At 40.8% G+C, this 21,644-nt stretch overlaps 1 protein-coding gene across 4 annotated transcripts in view; it reads left to right on the top strand.

Moving 5' to 3' along the window:
• LOC123520765 overlaps positions 1–21,644 on the top strand; it is a 66,880-nt gene that overhangs the window by 1,066 nt on the left and 44,170 nt on the right. The window contains exon 2 of one of the 4 annotated variants that reach the window (XM_045283336.1): positions 15,679–16,875. The exons of 2 other annotated variants lie outside the window; for them this stretch is intronic. The gene's annotated coding sequence lies outside the window, so the exon portion shown is untranslated. The remainder of the gene's footprint in view (positions 1–15,678; positions 16,876–21,644) is intronic. One more of the 4 variants, XM_045283335.1, reaches the window with a different exon arrangement.

Raw genomic sequence — 21,644 nt, forward strand, 5'->3', positions numbered from 1 at the left:
CCTCTTTTATCTTTACCTTCAAAGTCCCTCGGCAAACAGGGAAGCTTTGGCTGTGGGCGGGGAAGGACGAGGCCACGTGGACTGTGTTGTGTAGAGCAAAGAGAAGGATTGGAGGGGGAGACACATGGGAAAAGCAGAGCACACACACACACACACACACACACACACACACACACACACACACACACACACACACACACACACACACACACTCTCTCTCTCTCTCTCTAATATTCCTTGTGCGTTTTAGCGATGAAGAATTTGCTTTATCCTTTTCTTTTTCTTTCTCTCATTCTGGGAATTTCAATACGTATTCGCATCTAGGCTTATCTTCATTTTCTCATCTCAGTACCAATATTCTTGCATTAATTTCCTGTCTTTCTTTTGTTTGTGTTATTTCTTTACCTATCTATCTATCTATCTTCCTGTTCCCTTATCTTTTTTTATGTTATCCAGTCATTTTTATTCATCTCTTTCATTTCGTGGATCGTAAATTACATAATTCTGTTTTCATCTCACTTATTCAGCAGAAGCAGACATGAAGATAGCAAGAATAAGTACGGCATAATCTTACAGCTATTATCATCACCCTCCCTGTCCAGATCGGTTTATATTCCTTATACATATAAACTTATAAATCATCTTTTATTCATCACAATCTTTACACTAACATTAGCATTACCCTTATCATCGTCAGCCATCATCATTATCATTATCGCGTGCCATCATAAAGACCGTAATCAGAATATCCATCATAATCACTATCATTACTGTCATTACTCACTCGTTATACATGCACCTTTGTTTCTATGTAAATTCCACCGAAGTAAATGACATCCAAGGGAGGATTATCCATGAAAGAATGAAGGAATAAATAGAAAAAAAAAAGTTTGTGGTGGAATCCTCCAAACTACCTGACTTCCAAGCAAACCTAACCAACCTAACCTAACCTAATCTAACCTAACCACACTAAATCCAAACTGGCCTAACCAAAATTAAGAATGTAAGAACAAATATGTAAATATCTACAGTGAAAGCCTACAAAACAACTGACTTCCAAATACACTTAACTTAATTTAACCTGACCCAATTCAACCTAACTTAGCCTAACTTAACAAGAGTAAAGCCAAACTGACCTAAACCAAAACTAACCTAACATAATCTAACCTAACCAAACTTTGATCTCAACTCAACCAAAGCAAAGTAACGTAACCAAGCCCAACCTAACCCAACCTCCAACTCAACTCAACCCAAACAAACCCAGACTAACTAAACTTTGAACACAACTCAACCCAAACAAACTAACCCAACCTAACCTAACCTAACTCGCCCCATTAGAAGAGAGAGAAAGAAAGAATTATAATCGATTTTAACCCATTCAGTACCATGACGCATTTTCATATTCAATTTTAGTTACTATTTGATTTTATACAGCTTCAGAAACTTATGTGGAGGATTAAAATAGTAAAAACTATGGTCATTAATCTTCTGACCTCCATAGACCCTTCCTAATGTCAATAAAACCGTCTAATCGTACACAAAACAAACTCATGATAAAAATGCATCCTGGTTCTGAAAAGGGTTACGAGAGAAATCCAGTGAGAATGTAATATTGGCGAGGGAAATTAACCAGAGCGGAAACTTATGGGACTCATTTCACCATCGCTAATCACCGTGTCATTTCCTTCACTTTTACAATCACCACCACCACCACCACCACCGTAAATATTGAGGCCATCATGTTACATCATTATCAGTATTTCTTACCTTATTAGCGCCATCAGCATCACCTCCTTGGCGGCGATTAACGTTATCGTCATTAAAGGCTCGGGAAGAGAGAGAGAGAGAGAGAGAGAGAGAGAGAGAGAGAGAGAGAGAGAGAGAGAGAGAGAGAGAGAGAGAGAGAGAGAGAGAGAGAGAGAGAGAGAGAGAGAGAGGATATAAAAAGTCTTAATGGCCTCTCAGTCTGTAATGAGGCCATTTAGTGAGTATCAGCCAATACGTACACACAAGGCGCACACAGTAACGGGAGACATACATACGTACATGAAGATACAAGACGCATACGTACACAAGGTTTACGTGTATACTCTCCTTTCTCTTCTACTTCCTTATCTTCCTTTCTTTTTTTATTTTTTCCTTTAGTCCATTTTGCACTTTCTCTTTCTTTCCTCCTCTTTCTCTTTCCTTTTCTCATCTTTATCTTCCCTTTTCTCTTCTTTTTTCTTTTTCTTTTCTCTTTCTCTTTCCGTTCCTTCTTTTTCTCTAATTTTGTCCTCTTTCTCTTTCCGTTTCTCCTCTTCCTCTCTCCGTTCCTCCTCTTTCTCTTTCTTTTTCTCTCCTTTCTCTTTCATTTCATCCTCTTTCTCTTCTTTCATCCCCTCTCTCTCTTTCCTTTCCTCCTCCTCCTCCTCTTCTTCTCTTTCCTTTCCTATCATTTTTTCTCTCTTCCCTACTCTTACCTCCTCTTCCCCTTCTCTATCCACTTTCCTTCCCATCCCACTGCATTTCCCTTTCCTTCCATCCTCTTTCCTGTCCCCTTCCTTCCCTTCCCTTCACGCTAGATTGAGGAGCATGGGACGAGGAGGAAAATTACGTTGGTGCTAAATATATAAAGGCATTAAAAGAAAAGAGAGGGAGGAAACATTCTGAAAATACCAAATCAATGAATGAAGACGAGACCTGAATGGATAAGGAATAAATGCGGGTGGGGGGGAAATCTGTGGACGTGTTGAAGGGAGTACATTAAAAGTAAGGGTATGTTTTCAATCAGTTCAACGAGGTGTGGATTCATTTGTGTAAAAGGTATCACAATGTTTCTTTCCTTGGTGGGAGGGGAGGAGGGAGGGAAGTACTGTATGTATAATGGGTAATGTAATAAGTGTAATGGTGGTAATTAGATCGATAGGGGAAGCTGCCCAGGTGTTATGGAACTAATTCGACACGGATCTTCTAATTTTCCCAGTGCGTTTAAGTAGAAAAAAAAGAAAAGAAGGAAGGAAAAGGGAGTTATGAATTACAAGGTCAAAAAAAAAAAAAAGAAAGAAAGGAAAAAAAAAGGAGTTGTCAAGAATGAAATAAGTAATGAAGGAGACAAGAAGTGTAATAATATATGTACAGTAACAAGGAAAGTTACAGTGGTGTTACGGAAGGCATTTTTTTTTTTCAATCCGTATGAATGGGAAAAAGTGGATATATAATTGTTACTTTCTGGGAGAGGGAAGGGGAAAGGAGTTCTGAAAAAAATAATAAAATAATGAAGAAAAGTGACGAAGAAGGTTGCAGTGTTATTAAAGAGTGAATTTGATACGGGCCTTTAATTCCCAATGCTTACATATTCATAAAAAGGCCGAGTTATGATATTCACTAGCGGGAGCAAAAAGATAAAAATAAGTAATGAAAGAGGAGTAAAGTTCAATATATAATGCAGGGGAACGTTGTTGTGGTGTTAAATAATGATCATGCAGAAGCTCACTCTTTAATATGTGCTACACGGTATGCATGAATAACAAGCTACAGATAACACAATACAAGGACTTGCGTAATAATATTCTTGCTGTTACTTGCTGGATACACGAGAGCGTTCTAAAAATCTGATGGTGATAAAAATTGAGATATGAAGGAAGCAGTGGCGAAAAGTGGTACGTCCTAAATAAATAATAAAAGAATAAAACGGGATTGATGTCTTATTTTTTCAGTACATATGACAAAAAAATAAATTGTATTAAAGAAGCACTGTGGCTGTTACTCGCCGGACAGTGTTCTAAAAACCGAGTCAATACGAAAGGAATGTTTGTGACGTGACATTTTTACTGGCGATGGTCACGTCAGTTTTGCGATACTAATTTTTTTGGTAAATAAATAACAAAGGAAAAAATACATAGTGGTGCGTAATTATGATTATGTTACTATTTCAGGGATATAAAATGTTTATGCGTTTCTAGTCAGGTGATTAACTGAATATTCATTTAATATCATTACGCGCGCTCGGCTGCTCTGAAAAAAAGAGAAAAAAAGGCTGCAGTACATTATGAGGTAATTACCGGCCACGTACTGTGATTATGGATAAAAACTAAACACATAAATAAAGAGCAAGTAAATCCTGTGTAATGGGAAAAGAAAATCCTGTAGCATGTCGGCAACAAATTAAAATGCCTCGCGCTCGTAAAGAAAAAAAAAAAAAAAAAAAAAGAAAGAGAACAACATATATGAGAAACAGAAGATCGTATTCCTTGTAACACACTCGCGGCACGGTGTTGTCGATGACTCTCGCTAAAATTTTAAATAACATTGATTATTTCTGTACGAACGGTGCTACGTAGCTTAGCACGGAAGTTTTATATAGGAATATTAATTCACATTTAGCTTTTTATTTTTTACTCTGAGACTTATAACGGCACTATGAGAATGAAAGATTAACATTCACCACACAAAGCAATGTAGATCACTCAGAGCTGCGGACATGTTCTTAACGCGCGTCACGTGACCTTCACCTTTCCACGACGTCTACGCAGTTGGCCATCAGGTGTGTGACGTATCAAGGTGGTGGCCACGAGTCATGTCACCTCCTGGGCGTGTCCTACCTGATGCCTCCCCCCTCTTTCCTCCCCAACCTCTCCACACATATATCAGCTCAGTGCTCTATTTTCCTCTGTCAGGCACCACTAGGATACACTCTGGCAGCTCAATGCACCTCGGGACACACGCCGCGCCACTATTTTCCCTCAGCGTCCCTTCTTCCTCCCGCTGTGCTGTCCTTCCTCGCTTAAAGATGTTACACTAGAGTGACTAGACGTTCCCAGCACCGCTTTGTCAGCCTAGAGTACTTGGTGTTTTAACAAAAAATAACCATTATCACTATGGTTAATGTTTCTCATAATAGGTTGGAAAGTTATCAACTAATTGTGACTTAAAAGAATCCCACAGCCAAGTCACCGTGGAAGGTTTCAGGGAGGTGAGTCCTTCTGGACATCGTGCCAAAACCAGCAGTTTTCGCCTTTATGTACCTCTCGTATGCGTCGTGTTCAATTTGCATAGACGCACAATTTTTTTATCCGCGGCGCCCACCGTGCTGGCACGGCTCAGAATTGCACATGTGCCTGGAAGACAGAAGGCAACACTGCTGATGTGGCGGCGGAGCGGCGGCATCCCGGAAGTTGCCTTCACCGCTGGACAGACCGCCCGGAGTGTGTAGCTGATCCCAGAAACGACATGCAGACGATGACGACCACTAGCCTCTATGTTTGCAGTGGGAGGCGTGGTCGTTTTCAAGCACATTAACGTCCACAATGTTCCTCCATCCCTCACCCATGAGTGACCTTCCGATACATTACGGATTTTCAATTTCTGAGTCATGCTGAGCTGCCTGGGAGTCGATAATGCAGTGGTATTACCTACTGGGCTGCTTCCTAATCCCGCGGGGAGGGAGGCGAGCACTTGCCATTCCCTGCACGTTGCTGTGGTGGTCGTAGCAGCTAGGGGATCAATTGTGAATGTCACTGTGAACGCCAATCATATATCTCTCAAACTGCTTACGACTGATCATAATAATACAATGAATAAACGTGCTTCATAACGCTGAGAATCGCCCCTTAGAATACGCTGCCGGGCTTATATTGTGTGCCAACGCCAATTTCACCGCCCCATAAATTCTGCCGGAAACCATGAAAATAATATTGGTGTAATGAAGTTTTGTAATCGTGGCAGTGGCTCCGCAATAATGCCAATGAACTTCCTCTTAAAAATAAATTAAATGTTTAGTTATGTTTATCTGACTCAATTTCAGAATTTTAATTTGATGGTACGTTAGAGTTTGATATGTAGGTCTACGTGTGTGTGTGTGTGTGTGTGTGTGTGTGTGTGTGTGTGTGTGTGTGTGTGTGTGTGTGTGTGTGTGCTGAAGGCTTTCAAAGAACAGCGCGCGCGCGCACACACACACACACACACACACGTAGATCTACATATCAAACTCTAACGTGCCATCAAATTAAAATTCTGCCTGATGGAATTGAGTATGAATGTGTATGGACTTCTGGGAGGACAGGAAGACAAACTACTACCACACACACACACACACACACACACACACACACACACACACACACACACACACACACACACACACACACACACACTGTGACGCCAAATATGGAATTCAATCAAATTCAAAATATATAATTATTTTGTTTGATGTTTCAGGTTCAGTTCATATGAGCTTCACCCTCAGGTATAGTGCGGCATCGAGACAATAGCAGTGCAACTCTTAATGTGTTGAAAGCTGCGCCGCGTTTGGCCAACGAAGGCTACGCTGACAACAAAGCAATTTAATGAAACGTTACCGAGCTTGATTGGGTTCACTTATGTGTGTGTGTGTGTGTGTGTGTGTGTGTGTGTGTGTGTGTGTGTGTGTGTGTGTGTGTGTGTGTGTGTGTGTGTGTGTGTGTGTGTGTGTGTGTGTGTGTATATATATATATATATATATATATATATATATATATATATATATATATATATATATATATATATATATATATATATATATATATATATATATATATATATATATATATATATATATATATATATATATATATATATATATATATATATATATATATATATATATATATATATATATATATATATATATATATATATATATATATATATCGTTAACGATTTTAATATTGTGGTTTAGACCATTTATAGAGTCATAACAAGAGTGCGTCCGCGCCCCTCCACACACACACACACACACACACACACACACACACACACACACAGAGAGAGAGAGAGAGAGAGAGAGAGAGAGAGAGAGAGAGAGAGAGAGAGAGAGAGAGAGAGAGAGAGAGAGAGAGAGAGAGAGAGAGAGAGAGAGAGAGAGAGACTGTCTAATTACATATATTCATTACATCACACAATAATTCAACAGAAGCTAGAGAAACAACAACAGCAATCCATCACGCAGTACACACACACACACACACACACACACACACACACACACACACACACACACACACACACACACACACACACACACACTCACACACCGACCGCCGCTCTGCCTGATGGAATTGAGTATGAATGTGTATGGACTTCTGGGAGGACAGGAAGACAAATTACTACCACCACCACCACCACTTGCGACATGGCACTTACGGTGACGTCCGAGTACCTGGAAGAGTAATAGCTGCCAGCACACCTCGCAACACACCTCCTTCACCACAGGCACCCATATATCCTCAGTGCACATTCTCGAAGCCCACACCTCCCTTGCTACGTAGCCCCAACATCACAGACACTCATATACCTTTAGTTCAAGTTCCCGAAGCCGACACCCTCCTTCTACGTAGCCAGGCAGGTCATCTTGCCCGTCTGATTCCTCCTGGTGACTCTCTCAGCTCTCCCTTGTCATTATTCCTTCCACCGAGTATGTCCAGTATTAGTGTGCGTAGTATGGTGAAAAGACACAAGCTAATTCATATGCAGGAAAACTAGCCAATTAATTAATGACTGAATATGTAAGAGAGGAAATTTGTGGAGGGAAAAATGTCTCGAAAAAAAAGTATGGAGGGGTGGGAATGTTTGGAGAGGGTAATGTCCACAGGAAGACAATGTGGTGGAAGGAAAACATTAGAGGGTGCGAAATTTAGAGAGAAAAATGTCCACCACTCGTGGTGCAATATGTTAATGATCAGTGTTTCACGGGGACCACATCCAATTCATTCATCACTTTCTTTCTAAATGAGCAACACCCCGTCGGGACAAGGGAAAATCTCTCTCTCTCTCTCTCTCTCTCTCTCTCTCTCTCTCTCTCTCTCTGGTATGGATGAAATATTTCTAATTGCTTAAATGCTAATTACATAATGCATTACATTTCCTTAATGATATGCCAACGGTCTGAAGTCGCTGCCACGCCACACTCAGGCTGCAACTGGAGCAAAACTTTTTATAGGTCGTATATAATTTTACACCAAAACTTTCCCTCGCGAAGTCAAGAAGCGAATATTGTATAGTGGTCTGAGCATATGATATTCTGAAAGACTGAAGTTATTTCCTATGCGACAACATTTTCTTGACATGAAGATAAGAATAAGAGAATAAGGTCATAGGGCAAATTGTTAATGATTGCTTATCTTAAAGGAAAAAAAAGAAAAAACGTCAGCAGCAACAGAAACTGGAACAGAATGAGACACTAAGTAGTAACCACAACGCTCAAATTTGTGTTTTAAAGACAATCCTGTATCGAGCTAACCACCTCCTACAGTGTCCAGCCTACATTACAGACATACATCATCTGAAGGGCATTTTCTGGCGGTGATTGCAACCTGATGTCTCATGCACAAAGGCAACCGTGCAGAAAGGTACAATTTGCAGTACTGCACATGCATCACAGTGCTTACAAGGAGCAATATGACGAAGGGAAAGCTTCTGCAGGCATAACTTGTGCACGCGATACTGGAGCAATGTTTATGTCTTCACCTTGACAAAAACACCGTAAAGTTTTATCGAACTCCCCTCGCGTAAATACTGGCTTCACTGGCTTCACTGGTGTCCTCGCTATGTTGCCGCAACACTCGGCGCGGTGAAGCCTGACGCCTGACACGCTGTCATACCGCAGTTCGCACATTTCACCGAGGAATCCATTTATTTCTATCGACTGTTTTATGGACAGGAATTTCACATGCGCTAAATGAAGTGTCTCGACCATCACTTCTCCATCACTCTGGACTCTCTCATATCTCACAAATGTACAACTTTCATGGAGGTCTTCCTATATCACGTTATCGTACGAAATTAATTCATTTTCAATAGACACGCGATAACTCAAGTCTGGAATGAGAAGAGTCAATCTCAAATGAACGTCAAGCAGTGATGTTCATGAGATCCGCGGGTCAAATGAGCCTCGCGACGAAGACTCCCTTGATTAATGACGTGAAATAGGAGACCGGAGGATGACGTCACGCCTGCCTCCGAACAGACTTTGCCTTTGTTGACTTGACATTTTTCAATTATACGAATACTGACAGAAATCGTTAAGCGTGCGAGGACACATGAAGACACACAAACTGACTGACAGACAAACTTCCCTAAAAACATAAAGAAACTTACGTGAGACGACAGAAAGGCACACAGAGAAGAAATAGAGAGATAGACAAGCAGAAATATATACAGGGAGGACGTAAGAGAGAGAGAGAGAGAGAGAGAGAGAGAGAGAGAGAGAGAGAGAGAGAGAGAGAGAGAGAGAGAGAGAGAGAGAGAGAGAGTATAATGTACACCACTCATATATGTATGATAGTTTAAATAAAAAAAAAAAAAGAGAGCAGGAGTAAGAGGAGGAGGAGAAAGGAAATACTCGTCGACAGCCTCACGAAAGAAAGCGCGCCTCACCACGCCAACACCTAAACTATTTTTCCACCGAATCTAAACCGTAAATGAAAATAAACAACCGCGCCGATGCCTGGTTCCCTCTCCACCTTAGCGGACGCGAGGAGGAGGAGGAAGAGGAAGAGGAGGAGGAGGAGGAGGAGGAGGAGAAGGAGAAGGAGAAGGAGAAGGAGAAGGAGAAGGAGAAGGAGAAGGAGAAGAAGGAGAAGGAGAAGAAGGCGAAGAAGGAAAAGGAAAAGGAAGCGGAGGAGGAGGAGGAGGAGGAGGAGGAGGAGGAAAAATAGGAAGTTCGCTTTTGAAACATTTCAACACAATACACACACAAATACACACACACACACACACACACACACACACACACACACACACACACACACACACACACACACACACACACACATTACATTACAGGTATTCCTTCCTGTCGATCAGAAAGCTTCCTCCCAGATCGCCACTCCTCTACCTGAGTTTGTACTTAGAGTGAGCACCTCCGCCCTTCCTCTGAGACTTGGTACACACACCACCCTCAACACACTCGAGTTTGTACCCTCATCACAACTTTCCTCTTAGTAATAAATGTAGGATAGCGTAAACAAACAGGCTACGAAGGACTTAAAGATATTTCATTGTTTATTTTGTGAGTTGTTTTGTAATTATTAATCCCTTCAGTACTGGGACACACTTTTACCATGAGTTTTGGGTATGATTAACCTTCAATACATGACGCATTTTCATATTCATTCAGCTCATTATTTGTCGATTTTATACAGCTTCAGAAACTTATGTGAGAAATAAAACAGTGAAGGCTCTGGCCATTAATCTTCTTAACTCCATAAACCCTTCCTAATGTAAATAAAATTGCATGATCTTACTCAAAACTCGTAGTAAAAACGTGTCTCAATACTGAAGGGATGAAACGATATTACTTACATCAGGAAGGGTCTATGGAGGTCGAAAGATTAATGACCTGAGTCTTAACTATTTCTAATCCCTATATAAATTTCTGAAGCTGTATCAAATAACAAAGTCGTGAGCATAACAAATATGAAAACGCGTCATGGTACTGAAGGTGTTAAAGGATGCAGGGCGCCGTCACGAGTATCAAACTGTATATATTTCCGGGTGGTTGAAAAATACGTACTTAAAGGGAAAGTATTCGTAGTGGATTAGTCAGTATTTTCTTTCTCTGTTTAGTGTTTATAAGCAAAGCCATGAAGTAAATAATATGGTGTTTATTGATTACTGCACCCTATCTTCCCTGTGGCTCTTCCTATCACCTCCTTTCAGTAGAGCTTTATGTGTTTTACTAAGAGTATCACTGTATCTTCTCATCTTCTTCTAAAATTGAGATACCTTGTCATTTTTTTATCCAAGAGACTACATCTTGCTTGATTATTGAACCGTCTCTCCCCTGTGGCTCTCCCTATCACTTCAGTAGAGTTCAGTAGAGTAGAGTTTTATGTATTTCACCAAGAATATTACTGGAACTTTATCGTTTCATAAAATAAGATAACTCGTTACTTTTTATTAGTGATTCTATATCTCTTTTTACTCTTCCTGTAACATTCTATAACATTCTATCAGTAAAACTTCCTATTATTACAAAATTTTCCTGTTGATTCATATTACTGAGACTTCTTATTTTTGGGATTTCCTATCATAGGAACTTTTTCTATCAATGCGTTCCTTCCTATCACATCCTACTTTTTGAGCTTTCTGTCACTAAAACGTCTTAGCACTTCCTATCACTGAAATATCCAATTATCCCTTATCCCTACATGGGCCTTCTTATCATTCACCATTGCTTCCTATCATTTTCCACGTCTTCATATCATTGGGAGTCTAACTACCACCTATCACTACGCTTTTCCGTAACTATTAGCTCACATCACCACGACTTGTTCCTATCAAGCGCAGAATTATTATTGATGATAGCATGAGCTACATTCGTGTTCTTTTGATTTTATAATGCTAACAAAGGCAGATTTGTATTCATTCATTTATCTATTTATTGTATGTATTTAGCGGTGAGGGAGAGTCGCATACTTTCAACAACTTTGGGATCCGAGGGGTCTCCAAGCGCACGGGTTCGAATCCTGTCCACGGTCCGAGTGTAGGTTGGGCTTCCTCACTCAGGGCAATGGTTTCCTAGCGGGTGGGCTTTGAGATAGGAGGTACCACAAAAGTATCCCCTTTAGCCCATAAATTCCCGTGAAAAGCCCACATGGTATAAATAAAAAAAAAAAAATCAGGATTATGGGAATATACTGAGCAGCTTTAATAACTAACCATTTATGAGTCCATTATACCTTTATTAATTTCTCTGCCAGGATATTTTGCTTTTATGTGAAACTCGCGTTTGTTTGCAGTCCTGTTTCATAAAACATAAAAAAATAGGAGTTAATTAATTTCTGGGGTTTAATTACGACACTTTCAGTTATAAATTAAATATCAAAGACTGCAGCGCGGCACCGCCCATCCATCTGCAGTCTGTTGGGGAGTAAAGAATGGCACTCTCAACCACTCCTGCCTTTATCTTGCCCACTTTTAACATGCCTTATTGGGAATCATTGGGATCTTAAATAGCATTTTAACAATTCTAGCAAATTTATCAAGAATTTTTAACATTAATCAAAAAATATGGTAAAGAGAACTCGACAATTCATCCCCGTGTTCTTTCAAAATAGTCCTCGTGAGATTCCGAAACGGTTAAAGATAAACGCCGAGGGTATTACAGTCTTGTGGGAGTGACAAGCAGGGGGCGGGGAAGGGGGGTGTTACGTACGTGGGTGTAGCAAAGGCTATACTGAGGGGATGTAGGTCGCGAGGGAATTATAGAGGCAAGGCGAAGCTGGAGTGTGGCTTCCAGACAATGACGATCAGTAAGACAATAGAATAATAGAATGTTGCTCTTCCTCATTACGTGACACCTCAGGTTCGTACACGGCAATGGAGGATTAACGGTTTCTCTTCTGCCGGAAAATGAATCCACTGGCGAGGAGTTTCTATATTTTCCGTGATATAAGAATTTTAGATACCATAGTTCAGTTCGTTATGGTGAAAACAGGAATTGCGGTTAAATTTCCGTCACCACGATGAACTAATCAAAAGTCACTCACTTGTTAACAGAAATAACTTACATAATACGAAAGCGTAGAAAAATAACCGTTTCAACATATTCATTCATCCAAACGAGAAAAAAATACGCCTCAGTAACAATTCATTGTTTATGCAAGAAGTGAAACAAGCGGATTGCGTCTCAGATTATGAATATTTGAAGTTCAGCCATGAAAAGCAAGTCTGAGCTGCTTTTGCGTTAGGAAAGGTTATGAAAAATGCATTTGTTACAATAAGACTAAACAAAAAACAAAGGGAAATATTTGCGGAAGATGTATTAGTGCCAAGAAAACACTGGATAAAGTACGACCCGATTGACTGAAAAGTTTTGACACGCTGAGAAAGAAGAGTGATGGTGTTATTAAGAATATCTACAAGAACCAAGTAGCGAGGCTGTAAAAATTTATTTGAGGTTAAGAACGTCTGCACATAATAGTTTGTGGGATAAAATGGTGAATACGAATGAGTGGACAGAGAAGAGCCTAGCAAGACATTGACATGGAGTTCTTTATGGTGGCTGTTTTGAGCGAACCATATGCGGGTAACAATGGACTAAAGAAACCAGAATAATAGGCAAAAGTTGTTAACCGCTAGCCACACTAATGGTTAGAAAATGTTTATGTAAAGAATCACAGAATTCACCTGGACATTAACTGCTCCAAGTCTTGCAGGCCGGTGAACGGCTGGCGGAAAGGACAAGCCCTGGCCACTGCATGGCCAGCTGGCTTCCCTGTGTTTATTGGCCGTGGTCCACACGTCGACACTTACCATCAGTGCTGGAAGTAAACATTGCGCTCGTGTCAACATCAGAATGGCAATGACAAATGGGAAGTTCTGTGTTACAAAAACATTGTGAGTTTTCGATGAATAGTGGCCACATAAATTCACGTACCATAGATTCTATTACTTGCGGAAAATGAAATATTTCACCTCTAGCAACAAGTTTAGGGGCAGCAGCACCGACACTAATTGCCATTCTCCAGCTGGGCTTCCTTACCAAAGGCTTTCCTTAACGAAGTTTAAAAACACGACGTGTTTTCATGTCAATACAGTGACGTCAGGAAGCTGAGTCCCGGCAAGGAACTGACACGATACTGTCATGCATGTATGCAGCACGCAGGAACAGTCTTGACGAGTAGTGACAATTCGCCGGGAGCGGACGTGAGGGTGAAATTCAATAAGTGGCAAGTGTTATTTCTTGCCGAAAAAGTTTAAACATATAATGAAGAGTCACATTAAAGTCTGCAGCTTTGTTATTTAAGGGTACGTGTTTACAGGAATGTTTTACATATTGAATGTATGTGTAGTAAGTTACAAAGATGATGTGAAAGAGAACAAGTCCTGTGAGTGGAATGACCCAGGAGAATAATTGCTGGTTTACAACTTTTCTATACACCCATGTTACCACTGAACCCAAACGCAAGGGAAATCACTCAAGAGTAGCACAAGGAAGGGACCGCGTGACATGTACTGCATCAATGCAATTGTTTCTTAACTGATAACAGAAAAGTGACATTCTACACTGAAAATTCTAACTATTACTTTTCAACCGCTTAGAAACCAAGGCGATGAATGTTTTCTGTACATCACACACTCTGGCAGACAGTCTAAGGGGCGCATGAGATGTGTGACTTTCTTATCGTGCAGAGAACCTCAGACAGGTCTCAGGCAGTGACCGTGAACGCGCCAAAAGGTGAATACTTCATTTCCGTTTCTGACCTGGATTGGGGATGAGGTTCGATGCTCCCACTGGCATACTCTCTTCGTATATGTGACACGATTCGCAGTTTCACTCTCTGCATTCCTCAGTTGGACGTACTTGTTTCAATCTGCCACACACTGTACACAGTCAGTCATCCTCACCAACTGTGCAGCGCCTCGGTGACAAAGGAATACTAGTCGATCTTGTTATGATTATGAACGCAATGCTACTGAAGCTCGCAGCCTCCCCCGCCCTTTCCCCATAACACTAGTCCCCCCAGCATACCCGCATCACAGTTTCCGCAGCTCAGCATCATTTCACCTCCAGCCTCGTGAATTCAGATTTTAGAATTATATACATATTATCCAAAAATACTCACTTCCACTGAAAGAGAGAGAGAGAGAGAGAGAGAGAGAGAGAGAGAGTGTGTGTGTGTGTGTGTGTGTGTGTGTGTGTGTGTGTGTGTGTGTGTGTGTGTGTGTGTGTGTGTGTGCGTGCGTGCGTGCGTGCGTGCGTGTATTGCTGCTGGAACTTTGAATGTCACAGCTAACGCACCACGCTCCACTAGTATCTCCCAGTCATCACCTCCTCTTATATCCCATCACCGTGGGGCTATACAGGCTGGACAGGTTTCGAATTCATCTATCATTTTCCGTAAAAGTAAAAACACTTCTGACCGTCACAGAGAAGCTTTGTACATACGCGTGAGAACATTCTGGGAAGCAAAAACTACAGGGACGATAACTGTCAGACGCAGGTGTTCGGTCTCGTGGTGCGTGTTGTGCTGGACTGGGCCGTGAATCCTTTCCTCAGAGCTCCGATGGCCGCTTCGTCTCGCCAGTCCCTCTTACTGGTCGAGCTGAGCCGATGTCGCTGAATTTCTTTGATGGTGTCGACAGGATCCCATGGAACCCAGAATCACTACAAAAGTCAAGTGGACACCTTCACTCTTCATTTAGCGACTGTCACCCTCTTTAACTTTAACTCTACCAAATACCGATGTGAATATTTTGTTACGGAACACACACACACACACACACACACACACACACACACACACCGCGAATACTGTATAGTGTTGGCAAGCTCGGTTATCTATCGGGGAGGCTTGGGTTAGAGTATTGGATGCAGAGCGGTGGATGGACGAGCCTCATGTTCACCAGCAGCAGGTGGATGCCGGATGTTAGCCCAAATCGTGAGCTTGCCGTCCCGGTGTGTTTTGGGGCGGGGAGGTCCAGTTCACCATAAAAATGGGCTGTGAGGCGAAATCAGCAGAGGGCCATGGGCGAATAACACACACACACACACACACACACACACACACACACACACACACACACACACACACACACACACACACACACACACACACACACAGTACGAATAGCCGAAAGTTACAGTGTAAAGAAAGCACCTGGACAATGGTGTCACTGCTCCAATATCCGTTTTTATTGTTGGTATTATTACAGGTGTGCTCCCCTCGGGTGGGGTGACGCGGGGCTGTGAACGATGGCTTCATATCGCCACGCAGCGGGACGGTGCTGGTGCATTACGTTGGTGCGTCCTGTGGGAGGCAGAGGCGGATCTCATCGACGGACTTAAGAAAAGAAGAAAAGTTTAGCTTCTAGGAAAGATGATGAATTTTGAGGGAGAACCAAGACTCGAGGTGTTGTTTGTTAATGAGACTTCTGATCTTTCGAATAACATTTTCTCTTTTTTCTTTTTACGAGGAAATGAGGTTATCTTTTTTCTGTTATTATTTTAGCCGTTTGCTACTTTCCTTTACAAACACAAATATAAAACAATAACATATTAAGAACTGAATGCCATTTAAGACAATTAACATAGTAAAACATTCAGGCATGTGTTGTTATATAAAGGGTGGTTTTGAGTCACAACACTTGAATCCACTTGATGAAGTTGACAAATCTCAGAATGAACAGAGACAGTGTGGTCTTCCCTTAAAGAACTTCACACTAAACCATTCTGGATTCAATTAACAAGTGGCGAACCTTCATCAACCAAGGCGGCAGGCCGTGTTCACTAGATGTGAGGAATAGGAAACAAGTGGGTCCTCTCCTCTGCTCTATTTGTACAAAACTCTATACCTTCGGCTGACAGGTTACGCACGTCCAACGAAAACAGACTATAACATCGTTATGGACATAAGTACAGAAAGACTGAAACAAAATATTCAGCGACAGTAAAGGAGGATGCGAAGTAGTTCAGGAAAATGAAATGAAGTTGACGTACACAGAAGTTAAGAAGACACAGAAACGAAATTTATAAAAGCATAATAACTAAGGCATTCTATTTTCGTCATTATATGTTTTATATATGGTTCTTATCCTCAAGCAATCTAGCGTCCATTTCTATCACTTTTAACATGTTTAAGTTGTGATTGACGTTTTCAAGTCTACTTTCATAATTCTAGAGATACTTAAAGATTAATTTCGTTCCACCAATGGGAAGAAAATGAAAATCCGACTTATTTTTGTAGCCGTGAAAAATAAGTGTTGATCAGAGAGCCAAGTGTTAATGTAATGCACCTTGCAGTGACTTCAGCACGAGGACACACACACACCGTTGGTGGTGAAGACGTAGGCAATCAACACAGCAGCGGGCACCCATTCCCGCCTGGCCCTCGTGTCTGCACTCTCACTCAGGTATGATGACCCTCACAGGAAGGTCGGCGACTCACTTCACCTTGCCGCGTCTGTCAGTGATGTGATAAATGGCTTGCATCAGGCACGCTCACCCCTCAACGGCTTCACTACGCGTGTGGCGGCGCCGGAGTTTGTAATCTTTCGCTCGTATTTTTTGGGCACGAAATTGAACTTGAGAGGTTCCCGGACACGGCTGTTGAGTAGACAGGAAATTGCCACTATGTATTCAACATAAAGCCTCGTTGTTTCGCTGCCGAGTTTTTAAGTCCTGACAAAACTACCAATTCACTTCAGCAATAAGGGAAAAGGAACGATGGTGTGTAGTGTTGAAGTGCTCAGCGTCCTGCCTCACGGTCCCTGCTTTCTGTTCGGCTTGGCAAGGACAGGTGAGCGGAGCGGAACTTGTTAACACCAGTGCTCCTTTTGACCTGTATATGTATTCTGAAACGCTGCGCCACATCTCCACTGCCTTAAAAGGACTAATTAAAATGACATGGGTTTTTAAGTGTGTTTTTCATGGTTCCAGAGATAGATTAACACGTGTTGTGCATTGTCATTCAGGAGAAACAGTCTTAAGATCCCGGCTAATCTATTTTGTAGTCTGTGAAAATAAATCACAGTGAGAGAGTAAAGCGTTTCAGAATAATGGCCTTTATACATACGATATTATAATGATACTGACGCAGACTTTACATTATCTGTAATACACAAAAAAAGAAACATTGAGCCTACAGGATTTACTAGTAATAATATGCTAAATTAATTAGTCAATCACTGAATCAAGTGTAAAAATTTCATTACCATTTTGATTACTTTTTACTAATACCATGATAATTACATACTTTCTTTCTGAGAGAGAGAGAGAGAGAGAGAGAGAGAGAGAGAGAGAGAGAGAGAGAGAGAGAGAGAGAGAGAGAGAGAGAGAGAGATGCCACCAACACACATACCTCACACAAATGTCTCTTATCAAACCCTGACCCAACAACAAATACTAAGAAGACACACGCCAGAGTTCACCACAAGCGCAAAAGATTGAAAGGCAAGTTGAGAACGAGACATTTGGAAGGAACCACAATAGCAGAGCATCTCCATCCTTAGCGTGGCCTGGCTAGCGCTCGGTGGGTGGCTGGCTTGCTGCTCGCTAACTGAAAGGATAATAACAGCGCAGGAATAAAAGGCTTCCCGCTCTCTTTAATTCCTGCACCACCTGGCCGACCTTGAGTGGCAGTTATATTAAATTCCTGAAGGGCGGAAAATCTTTAAACGGATTTTTTTCGTTTGTTTGAAGACATAAATAGACGTACGCGCACCCACACCCGCACTAACACTTCGCACACACACACACACACACACACACACACACACACACACACACACACACACACACACACAGAGGGAACAAATCACACTGCCATAAATAATAACACGAAAAAATACATATACATAAAAACGACGAGCCAACAAAATATTTTCCTTTCCCTCACAATAAGATTACTTAATGTTCCTTGCTCCTTCCCTCTCCTCCCTTCTTTATAAGCTCCCTACCTCTCCCTTCCTTTCCCTAAGCTTCTTTCCTCATTCTTTCTCTGGCTTCATCATCTCTTTTTTTTACTCCTGGTGCTCTCTTTACTCGTTTCCTTTTCCCTTCCATTAACTTCCTCCTTTCTCTTTCCTTTTACTTCTTTTTCTTTCCTTTTCTCTACCTTAATTTCACTCTCGTAGTTTTACTCCATTTTTTTTTCTTCGTTAACACCTTTCCTCTCTCTTCTCTTTGTTTTCTTGTCTCCTCCTTCCTTTTTGCTCTCTTTTTATCTCTTTCCTTAACTTCATTTCACTGTCTTCCCTTTTCCTTCCCTAGCTTTCTTTTCCTCTTTTAACTGTACTCATTTCCTCTCCCTTCACTCTCTTCGACTTCCACTGCCTCCTTTTCTCATCTATTTTTCCATTACTCTCCCTTCCTTTAACTTTATCCCTCTCTCCCGTCTTGTTCTCTTCTCTTTCATCTTTTCCCTTAACACTAACACCCTCGACTCCCTTCTCCCTTACCCTCCTCTCTTCATTTTCAGCGTCCCAAAGTGCGGCCAATACTGCCACGTCTCTCAGCACAGGCCGGTGACCCTATCTGTCATGCTGACGTTGGAATACTAAACACCTTCCTCAATAAAGCCAGAATATATAGTGGATAGCTCTCAGCAATTAAATTTCAGCTGTGTGAGGTATGATTGCTAAGCAGTTTAGTTTTGCATGGGTGGCTTAAAATGGATGAGTAGAAAAGATTTGGTGGGTAAAGGTTTGGTAGAAGTCTTTGTTTTGCTGGCGAGTTATGGAGGGTGGTGGTGGTGATGGTTGTCATCATTGTTTAAAAGAGTTTTGTTACAAAAAAGTTGTCAACGAGTGTTACTTCCAGCTCTGTGTCTACTTACTCATGACGTTATTTGAGGAACAGAAATATGTCGATTTAACTTTACTTTCTGCTCCTTTTCGCGCCTCATTGCGTTTCTCTCATATTTTGAGAGCTTTGGACGAAATATGAATATAATCTATTTTACTTGGAGAGAAAATTTTACTTATCAACACATAAGTAATTTAAAATTGCAATTTTTATTAAAGAACATAACTTAAGATCACGAACTTTTTACTTTAAAAGAAAAAAAAAAAACCCTTTTATTTAAGAACGAAATTTTACTTAAAAACACAATTAAGAACACGATTTTTATTTACGAACACAACTATTGCTGGACAACTAAGCTTACCAACACAACTCCAATGAAACAACTGATCTTAGGAACACAACGTTTACTTATAAAAAAAAAAAAAAAACTAGATAGAACAGACCTTCCACCTCCAGAATACAAGAGCATTAATCTACTTTTACAACACGTTCTGGAGGGAAGAAGGAGAGTGCACCATGCTTCACTGCACATCTCTTACTCTCCACGAGGTTACAAATACAACACAAGCTTTGATCTACTTTTACGGAGCGACGTGGGAAGAAAATTGAAGAGCGAACCCCGTGAAGCAACAATGAACACGGCACGCACGTAATCTAGTTTTACAGCACGTTCAGGGAGGAAATAAAAGGGTGCATTCCGCGGACCGTATATTCAGCCACTTTATCTAATTCTTGCTCGTGATGAAGACATTTACGAGTACAAGGCGAACTTCTGAAAAACGTTGTGGAAGGTAGTGTAAAATTGTCTGGCGTGGGGCGTGTATCCTGCCACATTATTCCTTTCCTCTCTCTCTCTCTCTCTCTCTCTCTCTCTCTCTCTCTCTCTCTCTCTCTCTCTCTTTCGCAGTGATTCTTCTACGTTCCGTATCAACTCCAGCTTTATTTTTTCCTTTGTTTGATGAAATATAGTGATTTTTAAGGCGCAGGTCTTCAAAATAGCAGCAATAAATTCGACATAATCAATCCTAAAGGACAATCACACACCGGTAACACGAGGAGACGTCATGAAGCGCTGACATGCCTTGGTATGTATTGCGTGCTTGATTCACAACCATAAATCCACTCTTTTCATGCACCACGCATCCACAAAGAGATAAAACTGCACTCAATGTAATAACTGCAAATCGTCCTCACGCAACGCGATGTTAATTTGTTTTGTCATCGAACGGCCCGTGCACTTTTGCAAATTATTGAATTTAGAAAGAGAATTACTGATGTGCGTCCCATAAAGCATTATTACATTTCCATCTCTGCTACTGATGCATGCATAATTCTTGAATTTTTAAACAGTAAACTCTACTGATTTATTTTTCATTAAAACAAGTGAGTGTATTGGAGGAAGCATGGTGTGCTGCCGCTCGCTTCCTGCAGGTTCTGTGTTCACCTTTACTAGGAATAATAGCATTAATAAAAACACTAACAATGATGATGCTGCTGCTGCTGCTGCTGCTGCTGCTGCTGCTGATGATGATGATGATGATGATGATAATAATGATGATGATGATGATGTTAGTAATAATAATAATAATAATAATAATAATAATAATAATAATAATAATAATAATAATAATAATAATAATAATAATAATAATAATAATAATAATAATAATAATAATAATAGCTTATTTAAAATATGATATAAAATGAATTCAGCTTAACATCTGAAAAAGAAAAAGTAACATTAAAAGTCCAAAATGGATATATGAATACATGAAAACCTAAAATCTTGCAAATCATTAAAATTCCGTCACTGAACATAATACAAAGATTTTGAAAAAAGTCTCATTAATGCATCACGTCAAAAAAAAAAAATAATAATAATAATAATAAGGTGTTTAGAATTTAACGACTTTTCAAAACGCGCCTACGTATTTTCAAACTACATTTCTATTTTTTTTTTTTTTTCCGTCTCTCTCTCCATCCAACTCAGCCGTTGTGATGCGCCCGCCTCGCCTGATGCAAACTAAACAAACTTTCAGCAAATCACCAGTGATCATTTCAACGTCGCTTATGAGTTTCGGTAATTGTTCAGTCTTAATTCAGTGCCTCTTTATTTATGCAGGGATCAAATAGCTTGCCTTTCCGACGAGAGAGAGAGAGAGAGAGAGAGAGAGAGAGAGAGAGAGAGAGAGAGAGAGAGAGAGAGAGAGAGAGAGAGAGAGAGAGAGAGAGAGAGAGAGAGAGAGAGAGAGAGAGAGAGAGAGAGAGAGAGAGAGAGAGAGAGAGAGAGAGAGAGAGCACCGCAATTATCAGTTTCCAATACTTCATTAAACATGTAAGGCTCCTTGGAATCTGTGTGTCAGTCTTCTGCCGTTAT

This window comes from Portunus trituberculatus, chromosome 47 (genome assembly GCF_017591435.1).
Source record: "Portunus trituberculatus isolate SZX2019 chromosome 47, ASM1759143v1, whole genome shotgun sequence".
Classification (NCBI taxonomy): domain Eukaryota; kingdom Metazoa; phylum Arthropoda; class Malacostraca; order Decapoda; family Portunidae; genus Portunus; species Portunus trituberculatus.